This window comes from Erpetoichthys calabaricus, chromosome 17, assembly GCF_900747795.2.
Source record: "Erpetoichthys calabaricus chromosome 17, fErpCal1.3, whole genome shotgun sequence".
Taxonomy (NCBI): domain Eukaryota; kingdom Metazoa; phylum Chordata; class Cladistia; order Polypteriformes; family Polypteridae; genus Erpetoichthys; species Erpetoichthys calabaricus.
The window spans coordinates 2,700,999-2,716,394 of record NC_041410.2 but is presented as its reverse complement, the minus strand read 5'-3'; positions in this window follow the sequence as shown (position 1 = coordinate 2,716,394).

Here is a 15,396-nt window from a genome sequence, read left to right as displayed (position 1 = left end):
TACATACCTCAACTGAGCCTGTGAGGAGCTCCTCCGACACCCATGTGTGACAACTGTAAGTGACAGCGTCCCCTCTCGTTCTGGGGTGGTATCGCTTACTTCGGATGAGCTCAGAAGGTGATCCTCTGACACGCATACGTGACACAGCGTTTTCTCTAAAATTCTAATACCAGTTGAGACAGACCGGGATCCAGCATCCCATTATTTGACTGATTTGTTTTTTGGATCATATTGTAACACTCACCCTAACATTGGAGCAAATTGACAGCAATATAATAATAATAACAACAGTTCTTAGAATAACATTTGTCACCAAGACCCTACTCACCTGTATTTAGATTCAGAAATAATTCAGCATGCAGACTTGGAAATTCTTCTGCTGTGTATTTGAACGTCAAGTGCAAATGTCAAGTAAATGACGTCTGTGGTGACATAAACATAGTAATATGTAAAACACACAACGCGAATGACCTTAAAATGTATAATAACACTACACACAGACACCGACCCCAAACAAACGATTCAACACAAAGTGTCCCAGTCGCCTTTTCACAACGGCTAATGTGGAAACATAATAACGGCTGCAAACTCCTACATCCGTACTATTCCAACGCCTAAAAAACAAAAGACGAGTTCAGTCTCATCCGTCTGGCAAAATCCAATTCCGTCAGATCTGAGATCTCCTCATTCTCCTGGAAATCACGCCATCCATCTTCGAGGTTGCCACTCTCCATGCTGGGTTCTGAACGTTGGCCAAATAGACATGAGTCTTGCTGATATTCCTCTGCAGCCTCTCGTGTTTTTGGTTGTCCTTTTCTGTTCCTCTCAAATTCCATTGATTTCCTCAGGACAACCCGAGTACATTACGTGGTAAGGATCCTTAATCCTTTAGCTGATGCCTCCATTGCCTGCGTTCTTTCCCCACAGACAACAAACATCCCATAAACTAGCACTGAGACGACAGACATTAAGACACCAAGGTGCTCAGAGACCATGACACTTTGTGACAGTGTGACAATGTGAAGGCACGTGAACCTGGACTTGGAAAAAGAGGGACAGACATCTTTAATGAGGTCAATTCACGCTAACATTGGAGACATCTGCACACGGGTGTGGCTCCACCACAATCTTCATGCCAAGAAGAGCCGCTAGACACAATTCCAAACTTGAGTTGATCTGAAATCGAAAGTAAATCAGAGCAGCTGGCAGTGGTGCAGAAGCTGGGAACGTCTGTTGAAAATGCCCTGCGGTTCCAACAAAATCAGACAAACCACAAAGTTCAGGGAAATGGCTGCACATCAGAGGGCTGCAGAATAATGGAAGTGTTGGCATGAAACTTTGAGAGACGTGATCTGTGTGAGAGACGCTGCAGGATTTTGACTTTATAATAAGACATAATAAGGTGCCTGGGACTGGCAGGATAAACTCGACTTGACCACGGGGTGTAGAAAAGAGGCTGGAGAATGAGATGAACATAAAACGGAAAAAAAAGGCTAACGTTCAAGAGCTTCACCACGGATGTGGCAGGAGTTTCATATTGGATATTCCTATTCACAAAGATTGAAATTTAAAATGCGACGCTCTGTTTCCATTCACATGTGGGTCCTCGTATTAGAAAGAGAGAGTTTGGGTTTTGAAATCAACTTTATTAATCAAAAAAAAACTCATCACGTCCATCAGTAAAACAAAAGTAACAAGACGAGGGAATCGCACGGCCTGATGGGACCTTCTCCAGTGGAGAGTTGTCAATGGCTAACATTGCTTGTCCATTCTGATGGAGGGTGAGTGAACGTGAGGGGGCATCCTGGCCTCTTCTTCTTCTTTTTCTTCATCATCATCATCATCTTTTCACACATTTATGTTAGGTCAATGAGTCTGATCAGCCTTTTCCATACAGTCTGGTCCTGCAACTCTTCCTCCCTAGTCTGACTTTTCCTTCAGATCTTCTTTCACTTTATCCATCCACCTCCACTTTGGCCTCCCTCACTTTCCCTTCACCACATCCCATCACTCTTCTGCCCACATATTTCTTGTCTCTTCTAATCTCATGTCCTTACCAACCTGCTTTCCTGTACCCTGAGGCGTTGACTTACAGCTTCACTTGGTGCCAGCCAATTGGCCGTATGTCGGTCACAAAGCGTGCAGGTCAATGAGGTCAATGCAGTGTAGGTCACCAGCACACACACACTTCTACTGCTGCTATGGAGGAACACAAACTGATATTCGAGCCTTTGCAGCCTCTTTTCAGGGTACCACACAGAACTTTGAACTGCCACTCGGTTGTTATCATGTCAACAACAGCAACATTTATTTCTAGAGCACATTTTCATACAAGTGATGGAGCTCAAAGTGCTTTACAGGATGAAGAAAGGAAAAAAATAAAAATAACTAATTAACAAAGAATAAAAGTAAGGTCCGATGGCCAGGGAGGACAGAAAAAACAAAAAAAATCTGCAGGGGTTCCAAGGCCACGAGACCACCCAGCCCCCCTAACATCAATGATCTCAATCAGTCCTCATGGTTTTCAGGCTTCACGTGGAAGAATTAGATGATGATGATGATGATGATGATCATGTAGACATCTGGCCTTCAATCCATCAATGGAGGGACTGCACGGTGCCCTGATCAGGTGGTGGTGTTGGTGCAGATCACCACCACAGAAAACTGGCAACACAACAACAGAGAAAGTAGGGGTTAGTAGGGATTGTGGAGCCATGAAAACAAAGTGATAATTCAATGCAAATCCAGAATATCAGGGTGACATAAAATCAAGCTCTGAGAAAGCCACGTTAACCCTTAAACTGCCTCTAGTTGGTTCCCAGTGCAATTTGCCAGCCCACCGGAGCTGATCAGTCCGTGCATCCAGCTCATGACCAGTGGCGCCCCCTAGTGAATCCCAGCCTGCTAGCATCAAGTGTTGGTCTCTGTGTGTTTGTGTGCAGCCAGTTCAAGCGCAGTTAGCTCGGTGAGTGACTGAATTTCATCAATGGCGTCAGTTGCACCTTGTACTGTACACATCATAATAGATTGTTGCAGTTGTTTTTTATAGTTTTTACAGTTCATTGGCAGTGTGTAAAAGGATCAGTGTTGCAGTAATTGTAGTGCTCTTTGCATGAAAAAAAATATGTGATCCATTCAAATTTCACTTTTTCTTGGTGAATTGTGACATTTCCTTAAAAAGTGCGGCAAAAAAGTATTTGGGGGTCCAGGAGTGTTTGAATTGGAAGGGGTGCATTAACCCCCCAAGTATGTGGCAATTTAGGGGTTAAAATAATGAGTCGCTCACAGTGTTGTGCAGCTGCGCTCCTGAAACTCCACGGTGGATATCGTCGCCCCCCCCAGGACCACTCATGGATCACGTAATGGTGCTCTGCAGTGTTCGTTACACCACGGGGAAAACTCATCATTCATTTGTTGGTGCTTCGTGACGACCGATTGATCGATTGAAGACTTTGGTCGTATAAGGAAAGTAGCAGCTCGTCATTAAAAATACTAGAGGGAACGTTGGCCCTAAGTGTAAATGACCTCGCTGCGTGGCTGTACTGTACTTAAATATCGCTCTCACTGTTGTGGTACCTCATTGTCACAAGAAGGTTATTTGTGCCAATATCCATCCATCCATTATCCAACCCGCTACATCCTAACTACAGGGTCACAGGGGTCTGCTGGAGCCAATCCCAGCCAACACAGGGCGCAAGGCAGGAAACAAACCCCGGGCAGGGTGCCAGCCCACTGCAGGGCAAACACACGGGACAATTTAGGGTCACCAATGCACCTATCCTGCATGTCTTTGGACTGTGGGAGGAAACCCACGCAGACACGGGGAGAACATGCAAACTCCACGCAGGGAGGACCAGGGAAGCAAACCCAGATGGTTCTCCGCTACCCACTGTGCCACCGTGCCGCCCTGTGCCAATTTCATTTGTGAAATTTATTTCACAAAGCCATGCAATTCAGCCGAGAGAGAGAAGGTCAGAGAGATGGACAAATGACAGCTGTAAGTCAGGTTAGACTGGTGTGTGGGGGGCACACAAGCAGTTTATTTTAAAAAGCTGATGTCTGTTTGACCAATATGGTTGAAAATCTGTGATAAACGATGAGAACAGGTACAGTATTTTTAACCAGCCAATTCTCTGGTAGTTACCCATATTTGACCTGAATTCAATGAATATGTGAATCTTTATAATGACGAGGATCCAGCACAACGTCAGAAGCGTCTCACTGTGCCATTGACATTCCCATTCTGTGTGTCAGCGTTCTCCCACTTGGCTGGGATGTCCCTCTGCTTCTCTCTGGCTTGAATATGTATGTATACAGAATTATAGATATAAAAATATAAATATACCAGTTGAAATAATGTCCCACCAAGAGGGGTCAGGTGAGTGAGCATTTTTGTCAATGGGATCAATGCCTTCATCCTCTCGCCACAAAATGAGGCCGGACTTTGTTGTGCACCAGGAGGAACCAGCATAGGGTCTGACAATGGGTCCAAGGATTTCATCCCGATCCCTAATGGCAGTCAAGGTGCCCACCGTTGTCTAGCCTGTAGAGGTCTGTGCATCCCTCCATGGATATGCCTCCCCAGACCATCACTGACCCACCACCAAACCGGTCATGCTGAACAATGTCACAGGCAGCAGAACGTTCTCCACGGCTTCTCCAGTCCCTTTCACGTCTGTCAGGGTGAACCTGCTCTCATCTGTGAAAACATCAGTGGTGGACCTGCCAATTCTGGTATTCTATGGCAAATGCCAATCGAGCTCCACGGTGCCCACTAGAGGACGTCGGACCCTCAGACCACCCTCATGAAGTCTGTTTCTGATTGTTTGTTCAGAGACATTCAAACCAGTGATCTGCCTGCTGGAGGACATTTTGTAGGCTCTGCCAGTGCTCATCCTGGTCCTCCTTGCCCAAAGGAGCAGATACTGGTGGGTCCTGCTGATGGGTTAAGGACCTTCTACGAGGGGCCCTGTCCAGCTCTCCTAGAGGAACTGCCTGTCTGTCTCCTGGAATCTCCTCCATGCCCTTGAGACTGTGCTGGGATACACAGCAAACCTTCTGGCAATGCCACGTGGTATTGATGTGCCATCCTGGAGAAGTTAGACTGCCTGTGCCAGCTCTGTAGGGTCCAGGTATGGCCTCATGCTACCAGTAGTGACGCTGACCGTAGCCACATGCAAAACGAGTGACAAAACAGATGAGGAGGGAAAAATGTCAGTGGCCTCCACCTGTTAACCCATTCACTCCTGTTTGGGGGGTCGTCTCATTGTTGTCCACCCCTTTAGTGCACCAAAGCAGCTGAAACTGATGAAGACGCCCCTCTGCTACTTCACTGAGCAGATCAACAGCCCACGGGTTTCAATGACTTGATGCCATACTCTCATTTAAAAGTGTTCCTCTCATTTGTTTCAGCAGTGTATATAAAGCAGACGGTGACAATCCTGCGGTCTCGTATGTCTGTTATCATCCAGGTGACGCTCGGAGCATTTCTGATGTGCTCCATAAAGGCAACTGACAGTTTTATCATGAAAAATCCGTAGTGTTATTTTTTTTTGTCGTATAATGTTTGTTTTAGGATGGCACGGTGGTGCAGTGGTAGCGCTGCTGCCTTGCAATGAGGAGACCCGGGTTCACTTCCCAGGTCCTCCCTGCGTGGAGTTTGCATGTTCTCCCCGTGTCTGCGTGGGTTTCCTCTGGGCGGTCCGGTTTCCTCCCCCAGTCCAAAGTCATGCAGGTTAGATGAACTGACAATTCTAAATTGGCCCGCTTGTGTGTGTCCTGCGGTGGGTTGGCACCCTGCCCAGGATTGGTTCCTGCCTCGTGCCCCTTGATGGCTGGGATTGGCTCCAGCGGACCCCCGTGACCCTGTGTTCGGATTCAGCGGGTTGGAAAATGGATGGATAATGTTTGTTTTTGTTAACTATATTTTCATCTTGCATTATTTTTATTGTAACAATGTTGTAGTGGTAATACAATTAAATCAGCCTAATAATAATCATATTTTAATTGACTTTTTTTTCAAAAATTCTGCATGTATGAACTTATTACTACACCACAAAACAAAAATTAATCTGTCAAGTTGTACTTTTTTGAATTATATTTTTCTCAAACAATTAAGTAGGCGGGCAGACATTTCCTGACCCTTTTTCTTGGCTTCTCTGTGTGGCTGTCGCTCCCCGCTGGATTGCACTTTTCATCAGTCAGCAGAAGCTCAGGGATGGTGTAGGCATCATTTCCTCATCTCACTCGCTGAAATTTCCTCCTTTGTTGTAAGCTTCCCTTCTGCAGGAGCAAAAAATCAGTAAATAAATAAATTAAATAAATAAATCAATCAATCAATAACTCAGCCTCCGTCTGCTTCACCGCCACATTGAGGGGCCAAATGCAGCGTTTTAGGGGACCCCAACAGGAGACACCTTAACTATGTGTAATGTGAGATTAAAGAAGAGATCGAAATGATGGCCTTCTATTCCATTATCAAGCTACATCACACATTCCAGTGCAGAGTGTGGACTATAGGGGGCGTCAGTGAGCTCCAAACCCCAGACGCAACTCCACCAACACAGTCTCAGGTTCAAATGAAGTCATTGTGGGGTGGAGTGGTGGCTCTGAGGCTAACAATCTGCGCTGGTATCCTGAAGGTTGCCGGTTCGAATCCCCGTCACTGCCAAAAGAGATCCTACTCTGCTGGGCCCTTGAGTAAGACCCTTAACCTGTAATTGCTCCAGGGGCGCTGTACAATGGCTGACCCTGCACTCTGACCCCAAGGGGTATGCGAAAACTAACAAATTTCTAATACGAGAAATCGTATAAGACGAAATAAAGAACAAAAAAAATTATATTTCAGACAATACTTTTCCTCAGGCTCTCCATTTCCAATTCTCCTTCTTTATTAACTCTTACTCTTTATCTTCTCCTCCACTCCACTCCCTTTGTACAAGTCCACTCCTGACTCTGACCCACCTGGAGAAGGTGAGGCCCACTTTTTTTACCCTTGATGCCAGAGTAATCCTGGCACATCAGCACTGTAATGAAGTGAGACTTCCTACTGACAGGGGTTCCTGCACCCAGCAGCTCCCTCTAGTGACACAAAAGGACCCCAACAGTGCTGCCCACCACAACTACAACTCCCTTTCAGCCCTATGACGGTCCAAACGGGATCCACACTAGAGGGATGCTGCCACCCAGCAAAATGGAGGAACACATGGTTCCAGAAGGCAGTCCCCCATTGTCCTTCCACTATAACGGATTCCCTGCTGGGAACGGTACCACTGACCAACCTATCAGGGATGCCCACCCATCTACATCTTCATTTGCAAAGGACACATGGAGCTGTCAAGAATATGGAAGCAACAAAATGATAAGCTCTCATTAGGACTATAAGTTATCTGGGTTGTGATACCCTTATTGATCATCAGGGGACGCCACCATCTTAAGACCCTGCGGTTTGTAGGAGAAGCCCAAATGTGATGCTGCTACAAGTTTGACTTCCTCTAGATACTCATGTCTCGATCGTCTTCTTGGTGTTCCTCCATCAGCCATGAGTGACCATGGCAGGGCCCATCTGAGAACCTCAATAGACCACCCAACTGTTAGTAGCAACGGGTGGTCTGCACTTAATCAGTGCACTTTCTGGAAATTCCTTGCTTATCCGGAACAATTCCAAGCCCTGGTGCCCATCATGAATGGAGTTTAGAGGCTTACCCACACCTCACGGTGCCAGTTGGGCACATGTTGATCCACTCAGTGCACTGCATGTGCAGCCCCAGACATCTAAGGGCATCTCAAACCTCTTGTTTGTTGCTCAATCTCACACTTTGCTGCTGTGCCATAGGACTCTCAGAATTTTTCTATACTCCGCATGGCCCTCAATAGGCGCGATTAGACCACAAGGTGTTGTAATACCAAATAAGCAATTCCGTAGGGATGAAATCCATAACTAGTGACAGATATGACAATAGAGAAACACAACACACTAAATGTGACAGGCCAGTCCAAGACTTTACCACAGGTGTGAAGTTTCTGGACTTGTACATCTGTAGCACACAAATCTCTTTGACGTTCTACCTTGGTCTGGTCCGACCAAAAATGAAGGTGTACCCACAGTAGTCACTCCAGAGCATTTTGCCCAACTGGAGACACAACTTAATGTGGCTGTTTTAGAGTATTGACTTCCGTTCAGCCCAGTGCTCTGTGGAGGTCTTGAGATGGCCGACTTCTGCACCACCACCACTCCAGTCTCAGATGATGGCCTTGGTCGCTCTTTCTAGGTGACTGCTGCCCTCTTCTCTCACATGTCTCCATCTTGTTTGAGGTTTTCTAGGCAGGGGTCTGTGCACTTGGACGGGGCTTCCGCTTTCTGCTCTTTGGACCAGCAGCACTCACTGGGACATCCATACCCTTGAGTTGTTCTTGTATTCTTTCCTTAATTTATTAATTTTCATTATCTTATCTCTAAGTACTTTTGAGCAGACCTCCAGTCTTTGTTTAATCAGTGCAGCTCTTTTATGAAGCAATGGTGTCCTCGTTAGGCAATCGTGTTCACCCACAGCTTCCACAACAACAGCAGATTTCATTCTCTTCCTTCTTTAAAATGTTTGCAACCTAAGACCACATCACCGTCATAAGCCCAGTGGTCTCAAACTCCAGTCCTGGAGGGCCGCAGTGGCTGCAGGTTTCCATTCTAACCCGTATCTTAATTGGTGACCAGTTTTTGATGTAATGAACGCCTTTTCCTTTCATTTGAATGGACTTGTCTTTTTAAGGTTTCTTCCCCTGGATTGCTTCATTTCTTTCCTTAAATGGCACCCAAACAGAAATGAAATGTGAAGGGCCCAACAGAGTAGAGTCACTTGTGGCACTTACAGGATTTGAACTGGCAACCTGCTGGCACAGACGCTTAGCCTCAGATCCACCACTCTGCCCACTATGGGACAAAAAACAAGAGCGCGGCAGCCGCACTGACGTGTTTCCACTTGAGGCTCAGCCTAAAACTCCCCTGAGGCTTAGAAAGGAGCAACCATAGAAATGGACACCCTTCAGAGCTTCAGTCCGGTGGCTGCCTCACTGAGAGGACCCCGCTTGAGTCCGACACGACACAAAGGCGGAGGAGCTGTAAGACCAGTCAGGCCACATGATAAACGCGTCATGGTGGACTCAGTGGTCCTCCGTTTCCAACGTTAAACTGGCACCTCCAATGTATGGTCACATTGCGCCATTTTCTAACAGTATTTGCACAATCACTGATAAGGAGCGACCGCCTCCCAAAGGTGGGGATGCCAGCGCTATGCCAGCTCTGGTTCACTTTTGCGTCCCCAGTCACATTCTGCGCTTGTAGTGACACAATATTACTCCATTAAAAAGCACAAAATAAACCCTGCAAAGCAAGAAGAGCTCTGATTACACAACATTTTGGCTCCAAACTTCTCTAAATTTCAGATACTTGGACAAGGTGAATGACAAAGAATTTGACTTCCCACCACAGAGGTGACGGCGATGCGCTGGCATAACGCCAATTATTGTGGCTCTTTTGGATTCAGAGGCACATTTTGCTCTGTTCTGACTGTTTCTCCTTCTTCTGTGTCCATTCCTGTAAATCACGTGACAAACCCCTCTGAAAAGTCCCTCATTCCTCGGTACTTTGACTTTGGATTACCGCCAGGCCCTAGAGGGGTCCTTTCACCTCTCCCTTCCTCCATTCACAATGATTGCATTGAAGACTTCCTTATTCCAAAGAAGGGATGCAAGGACGATAAGCCAATGCCAACAGCTTGTGCTGCCAGATAGGAATCAGATCTGCAGGGGACGTCATCTCACCTTCCTAACAGAAAGTAACAGAAGAAAACTTTTCCACAGCAGGGGTAATAAAGTTCATCTCCATCTTGGATTGTTTCCACTCATTCGTTCAGTGGCAGCTCCTGGCATTGGCAGTATGAGGTCCTCAGCACTGTGTGTCCCTGTTACCCCAATCTGCCTGATGACATCCAAAAGGTCCTCATGTTTGTGGCCACAGCGTCTCCTTCAGTGTCCTGCTGTTCCAAGGCTGAAGCAGAACGGAGCCCAAGAAGGAGGAGAAGTCACCGTGTCACATGTACAGAAGCCCAGGGGGACTGTCACTTGTGTGTCCAAACAACCCTGCAGCACCTTAAATAATTGGAATGGATGGGTTAGATAGGAAAATCGCTCAATAATTAGGGTGATCAGATGTCCCGTTTTTCACCAGGACCGTCCTCTTTTCGGGCAATGTGTCCCCATTAATAATTGAAATTTAATAAAAATATCCAGCTTGTCAATTTAATGAAGGCTGTCACATACGTGTGCATGAGAGTCAGCTAAAAGGGCCTGAATGAGGGCAATTCCACACCAGACCAAGGGGTGGCGGAGTGTACCGATCCTGTCTCTCTTTCCACTGCAGACCGATTACGGGAAATACCGTGTGAGAAAACAGTCTTGAGGAAAATAACTTCAAACGAAGCGCATAAAGATTTGGGGACCGTCCCCGTATATTGTCCTTTCGCCTCTCCCTTCCTCCATTCACAATGATTGCATTGAAGACTTCCTTATTCCAAAGAAGGGATGCAAGGACGATAAGCCAATGCCAACAGCTTGTGCTGCCAGACAGGAATCAGACCTGCAGGGGACGTCATCTCACCATCCTAACAGAAAGTAACAGAAGAAAACTTTTCCACAGCAGGGGTAATAAAGTTCATCTCCATCTTGGATTGTTTCCACTCATTCGTTCAGTGGCAGCTCCTGGCATTGGCAGTATGAGGTCCTCAGCACTGTGTGTCCCTGTTACCCCAATCTGCCTGATGACATCCAAAAGGTCCTCATGTTTGTGGCCACAGGGTCTCCTTCAGTGTCCTGCTGTTCCAAGGCTGAAGCAGAACGGAGCCCAAGAAGGAGGAGAAGTCACCGTGTCACATGTACAGAAGCCCAGGGGGACTGTCACTTGTGTGTCCAAACAACCCTGCAGCACCTTAAATAATTGGAATGGATGGGTTAGATAGGAAAATCACTCAATAATTAGGGTGATCAGATGTCCTGTTTTTCACCAGGACCATCCTCTTTTCGGGCAATGAGTCCCCATTAATAATTGAAATTTAATAAAAATATCCAGCTTGTCAATTTAATGAAGGCTGTCACATACGTGTGCATGAGAGTCAGCTAAAAGGGCCTGAATGAGGGCAATTCCACACCAGACCAGGGGGTGGCGGAGTGTACCGATCCTGTCTCTCTTTCCACTGCAGACCGATTACGGGAAATACCGTGTGAGAAAACAGTCTTGAGGAAAATAACTTCAAACGAAGCGCATAAAGATTTGGGGACCGTCCCCGTATATTGTCGTCAGATAATAATAAAGAAACTGATTCTATAGACTTTTTCAGGACATATAACATTTTACTAAACACAAAATGGCGTTTATATAGTACAAGGAATGATGGGACAGGAAATGGTTGGCGGGATGTGATGAGTGGAGACAGGAAGCGGAACCAACGTCATCAGAAGTCGACGGAAGTGAAGGATTGTGGGAACCGAAAGTGACATCATCGTGATGGACAGGAAGTGACGTCATTGTGGCCATTTTGAACCTGGAAATGGAGATCTTTATTTTTCTTCTGATTTTCTGTAGAGGGAAAGAGATTCAGGTAAGTACCACGTGATGACCCTCTGTCTCGTGATAATTCACTCACCTTTAGGCTCTTTGGCTGCCTCCAACTCGCACATGTGTGACATCCGCCTGGTCCCGATGATGTCACTTCAGATTCTGGGTCCAACGACGCCACTTCTGGTTCCGGCCCTCATAACGTCGCATCCTCTACTCTCCCTTAAAACCGCCATCTTTGCCTCATCAAGATAGTTCTGTTTTCAACTCGAAGCTGTATACAAACATACTGACACTTCACCTTTTTTGCAGCCAGGAGTAATTATACGGGTGGCTGCCCCAAATCTTTTTGTGACTCCTTTGTCTCATCTTTGACAAGATGTATTAAGCCTGCAAACACAGCTCTGTTGAGGTACATCAACGCTCATCAAAGTCCAAGGGGGATAACCACCCCACTCTTCAGTTTAACAAACGTCTAACAACACGCACGAAACTCCGGGCTCAGTCTGATTGCTTGTTTAGTAAAGTTGTGTTCTTCTTTGGGACTTTACAGATCTGGTCACCCTATACTGTGTATAAAATGTGTGACCTGAAAAATGAAAGATTGTTAGATACAGGATAGCACTCACTCCAGCAGATCAGGGGACAAGTTCATACCAACAAGTCGTAAGGCTGCTGAAAGGTCAATCATAAGAACAAACGCTGTCACATGACAAACACACAGTGTGTATATACAGCATGTACTGAAAATATACGGATACAGTAAATGTGTAGATTGTCAGGAGAAAAGAGGCACTTGGGGTCCCAGTTGAACACAAACGAGAACAGCAAAATCAAAAAGATGAAAACCAAACATTCACTGATTGCTAACGGTCCAAAATCAGAAGCTTCTGAGGTCACAATCTGTTGAATGAGCGTCCATTTCCTGTTGTGTTATTTCTTTTACAGCAGTACGACCAGAAGGAGAGGAACTTCCGTGGTGAGCCAGAAGGGACGCCACTAATTTGTGGAGGGCTCCTCACTTAGGAGCTGGGAGAGGAAGACAGGTTAGTAGGTGTGTGTCACCTCATCTGTCCCTCTGTCCTCCGGTCCACCTCGTGAGCCGAGCCTTCCACATACTGCTGTAGTGCACGTGTGTGACAATATATATAATACTAGTACATATCACATATGGCATGTAATTCTATCTATCTATCTATCTATCTATCTATCTATCTATCTATCTATCTATCTATCTATCTATCTATCTATCTATCTATCTATCTATCTATCTGTCATTATATACTGCCCTTCTATCTATCTATCTATCTATCTATCTATCTATCTATCTATCTATCTATCTATCTATCTATCTATCTATCTATCTATCTATCTATCTATCTATCTATCTATCTATTATATAGTGCCTTTCACTCTATCTATCTATCTATCTATCTATCTATCTATCTATCTATCTATCTATCTATCTATCTATCTATCTATCTATCTATCTATCTATCTATTATATAGTGCCTTTCACTCTATCTATCTATCTATCTATCTATCTATCTATCTATCTATCTATCTATCTATCTATCTATCTATCAATCTATCTATCTATCTATCTATCTATCTATCTATCTATCTATCTATTATATAGTGCCTTTCACTCTCTATCTATCTATCTATCTATCTATCTATCTATCTATCTATCTATCTATCTATCTATCTATCTATCTATCTATCTATCTATCTATCTATCTATCTATCTATCTATTATATAGTGCCTTTCACTCTATCTATCTATCTATCTATCTATCTATCTATCTATCTATCTATCTATCTATCTATCTATCTATCTATCTATTATATAGTGCCTTTCACTCTATCTATCTATCTATCTATCTATCTATCTATCTATCTATCTATCTATCTATCTATCTATCTATCTATCTATCTATCTATTATATAGTGCCTTTCACTCTATCTATCTATCTATCTATCTATCTATCTATCTATCTATCTATCTATCTATCTATCTATCTATCTATCTATCTATCTTTTATATAGTGCCTTTCACTCTATCTATCTATCTATCTATCTATCTATCTATCTATCTATCTATCTATCTATCTATCTATCTATCTATCTATCTATCTATCTATTATATAGTGCCTTTCACTCTATCTATCTATCTATCTATCTATCTATCTATCTATCTATCTATCTATCTATCTATCTATCTATCTATCTATCTATCTATCTATCTATCTATCTAGTGCCTTTCAAATCTTGTTAAGTCAAGTCTGGTCTTTTATTGTTATGAGTACTCAGTACAATGAAATTTTTACCTGCATGGCTCTTCAGAACTGGCAAAAATGCAGTGCATAATAAATACTATAAATAAAAAAGTATATAATGCTTAGCATGCAACCTATACAGTATATATAGTCCCACGCATGAATATTAGGGACAGCTTAAATGCCTGAGTTTTAGTAATTTCCTGTTTGAACACTGGATGGCGCTATTTAGTAACACCTTGTCTCTTCTGCCCCCTGCAGACTCGAAGACCAACCTTGATGTCACTTCCGGAGTCCATCCACCTGGACCAGCCTCTACCTGACAGAAGGGTCTATTACTGGAAAATTTGCCATCTTGAGGCTCGCATCTGTGAAGATGTGTCTTTTCTTTTTCAATGAATTTATAACTCATGCTTTGTTTTTATTACATGAAGTTTGCATGCAGGTGCCCCAACTCATTGTGGTAATGCAGCGATTTGAAAATAGATAGATAGATAGATAGATAGATAGATAGATAGATAGATAGATAGATAGATAGATAGATAGATAGATAGATATGAAAGGCACTATATAATAATAATAATAATAATAATAATAATAATTTATTACATCACAACCAATCTACATTGTCCACCTGGATGAAAGGCGCTATATGATAGACAGACATTTATAAAGCTTGTCACAGGCTAGAATGGCCATTAAAGGGTCTTTAACTAAGTCCTGAGTAAAGGGTCTTGTGTTGATGGGAGATTTCAGATCAAATTCAAAAATGTCTAAATTTCTGTTGTCGCTTTGTCATTCCGGGGTGTTGAGTGTTTCTCGGTGAGGCCTCAAAAATGTTGAACAAAAAGAAAAAAAATTGAATAAAGAACAAAAGAAGAAGAATGTCTGCCTCCCCTCCTCCACATCTCATCAGATGCTGGTGGGTCTTCGGTGGCCACTGAGGTCATCTCAAGGGGAGGGAGGTGGGTCTGCTGTTGTCATGTGATGAGTGTGCCCAGCTGCTCGGTTCACTTGTCGTTTCTTCTTTATTCGAATACAGAAGTGACATTAGGGTGCCATCCTTGGACTTTCCCATTTGTGTATATTTGGACGGGCTTGGTGTCGAACGCAGAAGTAAAGGCATCAGAACTGGGACGTTCACTCTGCTCCAACCTGAGGAGGTCACTTTGTTTGAGTGACAACCCCAGCTCCGCTCCTGGCACCAGATTAAACAATTTAGAAAATGTCAGGGTGGCCAAAGGTTAAGCTGCCCAGATGTGGCTCGCTGTTTTCTGCCAGCCTGATGCTTGTCATGCACTCGGGGTTTCACTTTTTCACATTTTGTTATGTTGCAGCCTTGTGCTAAAATCATTTCATTTAATTTTTTCCTCATTAATAAACCCTCAATAGCCCAGAATGACAAATCAAAAAGAGGATTTTAGAAATGTTTACAAACGTATTGAGAAAATAATGGACACCTTCTGTTGACACGAGCATTCAGATCTTTTGCTCTGTCACTTGAAGTCTGGC